The following is an 11,673-nucleotide window of genomic DNA, read 5'->3' as shown; positions in this document are numbered from 1 at the left end:
GGTGTTAGTTAGTGTCTATAACTCGTGTATAACATGAATATATGCTTTGTTTGCTCGATTTGTTGTTTTGGAGTAACTAGCATGAACTTGAAAATGGGTGTGCTTAATCTTTGATTTTGGATGAGTTAATGTTGTTAAATTGTTAAAGTTCATGTTTTAATTGTGTTACTAGTATCACTAGCTTCGTTTTGATGCGTAGGTTGATTAAGAAAACTTCAAACACATGATTATTGATTTTTGTGAGTTTTGGTTAGGGTTTGATAGACTTAAAACAAACTTTCGATGTTTTGAATGCCATGAAATGTTATTAGTAAGTGTTTAGTTGTAATGTATGTTTCATTACCTTCAAAACGGCATATCATATGTGTGAATTGGATTCCCGAATCTTAAAATGCAATTTGTGAACTTGAAACTTTGAAAATAAACCTTTAATGATCACTTGACGAGATTCCAGTTATTGCAATTGATGTTTTTGCTTGATGAAAAGTGGTTAGTTGTATTTCTCGTCAAAATACCTTTCCAACGATATAAGATACGTGTTCTAAGTGCTTACGGTTTGTGTTTTGTGCTAAATTGAAGTTTAGTTGAGACTTGAACTTTTGAAACAGACCAGGCACCAGGCCACGCCTATTGGCGCGGCGCGACCCCAGGGGCCGCGGCGCGGCATTTGTTGTATTTGGCTTCTGACCTACTTTGTCAAATTTTTTAAAAATGTTTGCTATGCTACGCACTTCCGATTCACATGTAACTTGTTCTAACATGCTTATACATGAGTTCTAAGCTCAGGAAAATAGTTCGGGACCCGACCTGACCCCGTTGACTTTTTCGTTGACTTTGACCAAGTTTGACTTTTAGTCAAACTTAATAAAACACTTATGCAATCGTTCAAATCTTATTTTATACTTGATTATTGCATGAAACTTGACAACGTGATTCACATGCTATATTTAATCGAGTCGTAACGAGTCATAGGACTAATTGAACACATTTTGACCGACCTTGTATCGTAACCGGTTAATTGATGCAACTTACTTGTTTAGGTCAAGGCTAAGCAACTTTCATGCACACGTTTACTTTGTGAAGTACATTATACTCGTGCACTCGAGGTGAGATCATAGTCCCACCTTTTCAACAACTTTTATGTTTTATTCTATGGGATGAGAAACATATACGTATCATACTTTTATGCTTTGAACACAAGTACGAAAACAAACATTCCACGTGCGAGTTTGAACAAAAAGCCTCAATTCAATTATCATTAGTTACACGTGCAGGGTGTAAACGAGAATTTATATTATGTGATCACATGGGCTTGACGAGCCTCATTCGGACGGTTCGCTACCGTTAGCGGATGAAATATATTTTCGGGTCTAGTGTATGTTCTAACACTACGCAAAGGGTGCAAAACAGTTAAGTCTTGATAATTGGGTGCTCGCGAACAACAACTTTTGGAATGCAAACGATTTAGATAATCAACTTATATTAAATCTTGTGGTTCAAATGCACGTTTACTAATACACCTATGATTTCACCAACGTATTTCGTTGACAGTTTTCTATATGTTTCTCAGGTTCATACATGGCTATTTGATACATGCTTCCGCATACACTTTGATTACTTGCTTGGGGTCAAGCATACATGCATACACTAGTAATAGCATCTTTGGATTCAAACTTAAAGCATACATACTTACGCTATTTATAGCAACCGTGACTTTCAACTTATATTATGTCGCAAGTTTATTTCATTTATACATTATACTTTTGTAAACTTAAACTTGTTGTCGAACCGTTTGGTAAACTAAACTTTGCAAGTCTTATACGTTTCAAATGAATGCGACATAATTTTGGTCAACGAGTCTCATATAGGGACTACGACCACGTAACGGGACCTAAGTTAGCGGCGCCGTCAATGTCGATTTTGTCGGGTCGTTACATTTGACCAAGGTTGACTTTTGAGTTAACTTTCGGTTGACTTTGACTTTCAGTTGACTTTTGTTAACTTTCTAATTAAGGAAACTTTCCGAACTTATAAACTTTCCAAAAATAGCAACTTTCTAAATATGGAAACTTTCCAAAAAAAGAAACTTTCCTAAAATGGAAACCTGCTAAAAATAGAAACTTTCTAAAAATAGAAAGTACTTGTCCTTACCCTGTTCTGATCAAACCGAAGCATGTTGAGTGTTGTTCTATGTTTATTTGCAACAAGTACTATAGCTATCATACTAAGACTTGACCTAAGTTAGTTATTTATATTGACCTACTTTATTTATAGGTTGGCGTTGTGATCATTCTTGATCACTTTACTCCATTTGGTGTCCACTTTTTGTGTGGTTACTTCATTTGCTTTAAGGTGAGTTATAGTCCCATTTTTCTATTTTATATCTTTTGGGATGAGAATACATGCATTTTATTTTTTATATTCGACACAAGTGGAAGTTGGTTTAAGTTATTCATTGTAAGTTGAACAAAAATATTCTCTAGTCTGGTAACTGTAATCACTGGTTTCTACTGGTAAACGCGAATCCTATAGATAGATCTATCGGGTTTGATAACCCCATTTCGTGCTAGTCGCGCTAGCAATTTTTGAAGACGGAATATATTAGTACTTCGTAATTATTTGAAGATACACCTGTTCAGTGTATATTGTATTTGGTAAGGGTGGAATTGGTTAAGTGGTTACCAGGGGGCTCACGGGTTAATGGAATAATGTTTTATATGTTTTCAAACATATAATTTTTGTTGTCCAAAATAAGGATTTATGTTTTCAAACATAAAATTTTTTTACGGTTTAAATTAAATATTGTTTGCAATATTAAACCTATAATTCACTCAACATTTTTGTTGACAGTTACTCGCATATTTTATTCTCAGGTTCATGATTGATTGCTTCTGCTGTGCTTAGAGAGTCTGCATATTTATGATGGCAGCTTTTGTTAAACATTAACTTGCATTCTATTTTGATACATTAAATTGTAGGTGCTTGTTGACTTTGTTTTGGTCAACTTTTCATTAAGTATTTATGTATGGTATTTCTAAACTTACATATTTTAGTAGGTTTCCTTTATAGGAAATCATTTTTAAATAAAGAATGCAAGGTTATTTATTAAATTTATTTAAAGTTATGATCAAGCTATGGGACCAAGATAACGATGGTCGTCAAGTGTACTTTGACGGGTCGTTAAAATTACCTACCCGTTAAAAAAAATTCTCATAATTAATATTTTGTACAAAAGAATTTTTTTACAGTCTTTATGAAAATATATATGTGTATATTTTCTTCAGATGTAACATAGTTTTAATGAGTTAATATTAAACTCATTTGATTTACGGTTGAAACTAGAATTGAATAATCCCTAAAACTTTAGAAATTACATAACTTTTACGGAGTATTTCTTCAATGAAATTGAAATTATGAATCAATACTTTGTTATTTGTTGATGCAAGATGTTGGTGTTCGTGGAATCCTTGTGAACTTCGCAAGGTATGAATGATGTTATCTGAAAACTTTCGAGTACATCGATGATGAAAGTGTAAAATCAAACATATATTTGAATAATACACTTGATTTATTATGAAATGGAATTCACTGAATTGAAACAGAGATTGTAGTTAACGACGATTAAGTCACTAACGAAGGATGTACATATAGCATATTAGTAATATGAATTAACTGAGTAGTTAAGATTCACACATAATAGCTTAGTACGGAAAGATTTATTTTGGTTTAAAAATTTATATATATAAGATATACATATAAATCCTTCAGTGGAAATTAGTTAATACTTCATAACTCGTTATTTCGATATACCTATTGGTGACTGTGTTGTCGATATCGTTGGTGGTTATGTAATTGATGGAGCTTGTAGTGTTACAGGTGTTGCTGGTGTTGGTAATACTGACGGTGATGCTGGAGGTACTGGTGGTGCTAGTGATACTAACGGTACTGTTGATGCTGCTGGTAAATAAGTCTAGCTTGTAATTCGTGCACCATCCTTGTCAGGGTTTCTATTCTCCCCTGTATCATTTTGATCCATCCATTCATCTTGGTTTACGGCTATGATTTGAATAAATAATCTCTAAAACTTTAGAGATTATATAATTATCGTAGAATATTTCTATGATGAAGTTATGAATCAATACTTCATCGGTTGTTGCTGTTGGTACTCCTTGGTATCTATGGTGTGTGTGACGTTGATGCTCGAGGTACCGATTGTGATGTTATAGTGTGGGGTATGGATGTTTCTGTTGGTGGTGGTGATGGTACTATTGCTGCCGGTGCTGCTGATGGTGCTTGTAACCTTTGCACCATATTCTCCAAAGCCATTACCCGAGCGCGAAGCTCGTTGAATTCTCCTATTACACTGGGGCGGTTGTCGGTTCGGACGAGTGGATGAATAAGATCTAGAACGCGAGATAGTATATAATCGTGCCGAGATACTCTAGAAATGAGAGAGAAAATGGTATCTCGAACAGGTTCGCCAGTAAGTGCTTCAGGTTCTTCGCCAACAGAAAAATGTTGTGAATGGAAGGGATCACCTTCTTCTTGTCTCCAGTGATTAAGTAGACTATGAATCCATCCCCAATTCATCTAGAATAGGTGATGGCTGATTGGTTGATCCATTCCGGTCACACTGCTTTCGGAGCTCCAGTGAAACTCCATATCGGAATCCGAGGAACTTGAACTAGTGGCGAGTTCCATTTTGTACGATTGAATAAAGGATATTTCGATATGAAATGATTTTTGACTATCAGATGGTATTCTAATTATATAGAATATCTATATATATAGAACAAAAGATTTCGTAGATTACAGAGGAATTTACGGAATATGTCAGACAGAGTTTACAGTAACAGATACGCTAAGATATGAATTAGCAGATACGCTAAGATATTAATTTTGTCTATACTCTATTCATGCAATCAATGCAGTAAGATGTGTCTAGACTAAAAATGATAAGCATGTAATTTCCGACAAGAATGATAAGCAAACTTTTTGACATGCAGACACGGTCAAAGTCCAGACTCACTAATGCATCCTAACAACTATCAGTTGGACACACTAATGCAAGACCTGGTTCGCTAAGACCATCGCTCTGATACCACATGAGATGACCCGTCCTAATTCATAAGGACGAATACAATAACTTATGATTACATTGCGAGGTATTTGACCTCTAAATGATACATTTTACAAACATTGCATTCTTTTTTAAAAGACAAACTTTTATTACAACGAAAGTTAACCGGCATACATACCATTTCATATTATATCAAACTATTATTGACTTAATAATGATCTTGTTGAACTCAACGACTCGAATGCAACGACTTTTGAAATATTCCCTGAATGACTCTAAGTAATATCTTTAAAATGAGCAAATGCACAGTGAAAGATTTCTTTAATACCTGAGAATAAACTTGCCTTAAAGTGCCAACCAAAAGGTTGGTGGGTTCATTAGTTTATCATAAATAATCATTTCCATTAATTTAATAGACCACAAGATTTTTATTTCTCATAAACATCATGCATCTGCATAAAAATCATTCATATGGGTTGAATCCCTAATAACCGACATTAACAAAATGCATCTAGAATATCCCCAAAACAGAACCTCTCGTCTGTAGAGAAAAATCGAAGTACTAAAGCAGTTCAAATTCTCTGACTGGGGCGTGTCAAAGCCCAAAGATCTATCTTTAGGGTTCGCGTCAATTGGTGGCAATTATAATAAACACCAATTCTTAGGCTACCAAGTTCAACAAGGGCGATATCCGGTAGAAAAATTCAACCATAGAATGTAGTTTCAATTACTTTTGTCTATTTCATCAAACATTTATAATAGTGCATGTATTCTCAGTCCCAAAAATATATATATTGCAACAGCATTTAAAAAGGAAGCAAATGAAACTCACAATACTGTATTTCGTAGTAAAAATACATATGACGTCATTGAACAAGTGTAGGGTTGGCCTCGGATTCACGAACCTATATTATTTATATATATATATATATATATATATATATATATATATATATATATATATATATATATATATATATATATATATATATATGTTGACAATAATTGTCTAACAATTTAGGTCAGGTCATAGTGTATCACAATCCTAATGCTCGAGACTGATATGCAAAAGTCAATAAAAGTCAACTTGACTCAAAATGACTTCCAAAATCTATACGTGATTATTATATAACTTAAATATAGTCATTTTATATATTTAAATATACTTAACAGATTTATTTAAAGTAAATAATATAAATCATTTATTAATGTAGTTTCAATTACTTGTGTCTATTTCGTCAAACATTTATAATAGTGCATGTATTCTCAGTCCCAAAAATATATATATTGCAAAAGCATTTAAAAAGGAAGCAAATGAAACTCACAATACTGTATTTCGTAGTAAAAATACATATGACGTCATTGAACAAGTGTAGGGTTGGCCTCGGATTCACGAACCTATATTATATATATATATATATATATATATATATATATATATATATATATATATATATATATATATATATATGTTGACAATAATTGTCTAACAATTTAGGTCAGGTCATAGTGTATCACAATCCTAATGCTCGAGACTGATATGCAAAAGTCAATAAAAGTCAACTTGACTCAAAATGACTTCCAAAATCTATACGTGATTATTATATAACTTAAATATAGTCATTTTATATATTTAAATATACTTAACAGATTTATTTAAAGTAAATAATATAAATCATTTATTAATGGATAAAAATTTATATTAAAATCTATATATAATAAAAATATACTTTTAGGTAAATAAATTAAGAAAGTTCACTTATTATCATAAAAATATAGTGCTATGTATTATTAATGTAATTATATTACATGTGGTAAAATATCTTTGTATCACATATTTATTTAATAAAATATTATTGATAAAAATTATAATGAGTAAAATTTGTATTATTCTACTAATAATAACAATAACAACATTTATATTTACTAATGATGATATTAATTATAATAAAATGATTATTCTATTCATGATAATTTTAATAATAACGATACTTTTTATTATTAACTGTAATAATAATAATATTTTATAAAAATAATAATTCTATTCAAAATGATAATTTTTAATAATAATAATACTAAAATGATAATAATAATGATATTTAATAATAACAATGATATTTCTATTAAAATCATAATTTTAATAAAAATGATAGTTTTAATATTAATGATACTTTTAATAATAATAATAACGATAAAAATAATAAAATGATAATTTTGATATAAAATAATAATTTTTTTAAATAATAATAATAATAATATTAATAATAATAACAATATTAATAATAATAATAATAATAATAATAATAATAATAATAATAATAATAATAATAATAATAATAATAATAATAATAATAATAATAATAATAATAATATTAATATTGATTATTAGATAATAATAATAATAATGACGATAACGATAACGTTAACGATAACGATAACGATAACGATAACGAAGATAGTAATAATAATCATTTTAACAATAATACTTAAAATTATAGATAATTCAATTGACTATAACTTTTAATCCGTTCATCGAAACTATACGCTTTCTAAATGAAAAGTTATTAATTTTTCGCCAGCTTTCCAACGACATGCATATCATATACCTTATATCAGTAATATACGTATTAAATTCGTGATTCAACATATACTATATAATGATGGAATTAAATATACAAGTATGCATAATCAAATATACTCGAGCACTAATCAGGGATACACTATTAATATGTAAAAAGTAGGATATGGGTGCTCACGTATCAATATTGAGATTCAATATTGCAGGAAAGTACGTAGACGCAACGGAGATTATAAACACTAGATTGACCTCACTAGCATACCCTTGATCCATACCCATAACCTCCATAGCTATAACACATAATTTTCTTAGCTCTATCCCTCTCGAAAACCCATTTTGAAAACATGCGAGCAGAACCTCGTCGTAGTATTTTATGTATAATACTAATAACAATAATAATCCTAATAATAATAATACGATTAATAATAATAATAATCTTAATAATAATAATATAAATAATAAATAAAATAAATATCATGGAGTAAGTAATAAGATAGAGAGAAAGATATGTGTGTGTAAAACTGAGCGAATTCGATCGAGCTTTATAATGTTTCCTGACTTCCCATCCCATGCGATCGCATGGATTATGTAAGGTATCCTCATACGATCACATGAGGATCATTTACAGCTCATACACGAATTATTGGGGGCGGCTGACTGTTTAATAATATTTAATATATAATATATATTTAATTTATATAATTATATATATATTATATTATATTTACGTGCATAGTAAATTTGTAAATTTTGTTTCAATGACTTGTACGTTGACTCTTGACTTATGTCTCAGTTCCGATTTCCAAACGCATTCTAGTACGCTAAGAAAACTTGTCCTTTACGTTACGCGACATGTATCTATTATCAATAATTAGACTTAATCATCTATAGACTATATTACTCAAAGTATAACCTTTACATTTGAGTGTTGTGGTCATTTGCTTCTATAAATCAATGTCTCGCTGTTTATCAAAATATGTTTAATAATATTATTTTAAATCAAAACATTTTATGAGTAAATTAATATTATATTCTATCACTTTGTAAAATATAAATATATTTTTATTTAGAAATGTAATTTATCCATATTAGAAATATTTATTTAGTAATATATTATTTAGTCTTTCAAAAGATATTTATATTTCAAAGTATAATTTAAAACCGTTTACATAATAGAAAATATTGTACGATATAACGTTTACGTTCTAAAACTTAAATAGATATAGTTCATTTGTGTACTAGTGTTTACTTTAACTTCTTAACGTACTAGTTGATATGTCCAAATATTAATCGAATCAATAAGCGAGTGTTACTATCATTTACTTAATTAATTTAAAATCATATATATTTAATATACATAAACACGTTTTAATATACGTTGCAAGTTATTCATATATCTAACAACTAATATTCCAACTCATGTTATTTAAACAAGGACATTAATAATCTAGTTCTATTATATCGAAAAAAACGTTTTCGTACATTTGAAATTAAATCAATTGATTCTTATGTAATTTAGTCTTCCACTAACTTTTGTCTAATTCTCGTTAATGAAACATTTGTTCTTACATGTAAATCACTTTACCATTTTCCGAATACCGTTAAAAAGGAAAAGTTTCTTAATCAAAGTGGACCTCTCAACAGAGACTCGTAATCATACAATGTATCTGATAAATCAATCATTTGATATTATCTTCTAATTCCATCGATAAACATATTGAAACAAATACGTTCATGTAAAGTATTATACGTTTAATACTTTATTAATATTCTCAAGTTATAATAAATATATACACATATATATTCATATCCATTTATATAATGGTTCGTGAATCGTCGGGATTTGGTCGAGGTTATAATGAATGTATGAACACAGTTTTAACTTAACAAACTTTGCTCGGAAATTTCCGGGTTGTCACAAGAAGAAGAAGGACGCAACAATCCATTCTCTCATCTGGAGCCAGACCGAGTCAAAATTGCCACCTTTGTTCTATCTTTCCTTTTTGAAATTCAGAATAAAAGTCTTTAAAAAGGTTGTTTTACACCTTTACACCCTTTAAACAACTTCAGCACCACTCCAAAATTCTTTTTTCACCCTTCCATTTTTGACGAATGACGTAGAAGCTATGGTTATTACCGTCTTCACATTAGTAGCAAGGATTTGAGTCTTTATCAAGCCTATGACAATGGGTGCAACATGACTGGCTAAGGTAAATTCATTTCTTACAACTATAGGGAAACCTAAATACTTGTGTGATTTGAGTGACCTGTGAAAGCTAGCCTAAGTCATGTAACCTCCTCGCACGCTTGCAGAGATAGTATCAACCCTAACATAGAGGACTCACTTAATTTTTCACTCTTATCATGAAAAAGAAAACCGCTTAGTCCAATAGAACGGAAATTTCGAAAAGATTTCTTGAAGTTAAAAACGAGAAGTTTCATTGAGGACAAGCAAAGTCTAAATGTGAGATATTTGATATCGGCTAAAAAAAGTCATGTTTTTACCCCGATATTAAGGCCCAGAAATAATAAAGTTCCAAACTTTATCGCTAAATAATCGCTTTGTTGGTTAAATTTTAAGATCAAGTAATTACAAAGGCGATGCAAAAAGAATCAAGTGAAACGGTGCTAAAACGAAGATTCTAGACCGAAAACGGTGAAAGACAAGTTACGACCTCGGAAACCAAGTTACGATCCCGGGAAAAGCAAGCCGATCCAAGCAAAACAGCAAACCTGAGCCAACACCGTCCTACCACACCGGCTTCTCACGCCGACTTGCCAGTGTGGCACCGGCTTGCCAAATCACCCACACCAGGAACTGGAAACGGGCTAGGCAGCAGGCTTGCCTGGCACCGGCCACCCACGCCGCCCTGTGGTGCATACTTGCCAGGCCGGCTTGCCAGCCGTTTACAGTCAAGATCACTTCTATAAATTGGGCCATTTGTCATCCAATTTCAAGACACTTCAATTCACTTCTTTCTCTGTCTTTCTACAATAATTAATCATACTTTCAAGGTCTTTGACTCCGAGCAGGAAAATTAGTACCTGGAGAAGAACGCTGAAGATTGTATTAGGAGCGGGCTGGAGTTTGAAGTTGTCACTTTTGTATTTTTGGAACTCGTTTAATCTACTAGTATTTCTATACTTTATATAATGTCTTCCATTATTGTGATTTATGATATTGTTACCATGATTAATGAGTAATTATTTTTAGTGTATGCTGTCATACCCAGTCCAAATCCATCTGGACGAAGTCACCAATATCTGGTCCCATTGCGATGATCGACTCCAAATGATGTCTTTTAAAATGAGCAAATGCACAGCGGATGATTTCTTTCATACATGAGAATAAACATGCTTTCAAGTGTCAACCAAAAGGTTGGTGAGTTCATAGGTTTATCATAAAACAATAAAATTCATCATTTTGATAGACCACAAGATTTAAATTCTGCATGGTACAAATGGGCCCGAATCCTATACCCACCTGTAATGTACATGCGATATCTTTTAAATACAGTACACCTTTCTCGTGTACGAAATCATTTTTCATAAATCTTAGTAACCGTACACATATCTTGTGCACAAAAATAACATACACATAACCTGTGTATAAAATCATTCTCTCGATACATAACATTCACTTTTCATTGCTTTCATAGCTTGGCTTGGTAACCGACCTTAACATATAATGCGCACAATAATATCCTCAAAATAGAACATCTCGTCTGTATAATAATCATATAAACTTCGAAGTACTAAACACCACGCCCACTAGCCCTTCCGTCTAGTGAACATTCTGGGTGGGGGTGTTAAACTCGGTAGCTACCTTTAGGATTCGTGTGAATTAGGGCCATACCCGATTCTAATTCTTAGGTTACCAAGCAATGATAATCAGGGGGAAAATATTCACATCAATTGGTGGCAATTATCATGTCCACATAATTCAATAATAATCCACAGAACTTCTGTCTGCATAATAATTCATTAGAGAAATATTTTGCTTGTGTCTATCTCG

Source organism: Rutidosis leptorrhynchoides, chromosome 7 (genome assembly GCF_046630445.1).
Source record: "Rutidosis leptorrhynchoides isolate AG116_Rl617_1_P2 chromosome 7, CSIRO_AGI_Rlap_v1, whole genome shotgun sequence".
In the NCBI taxonomy this organism is placed as follows: domain Eukaryota; kingdom Viridiplantae; phylum Streptophyta; class Magnoliopsida; order Asterales; family Asteraceae; genus Rutidosis; species Rutidosis leptorrhynchoides.
The sequence above is the reverse complement of the archived record's forward strand: the minus strand, read 5'-3'. Positions refer to the sequence as shown.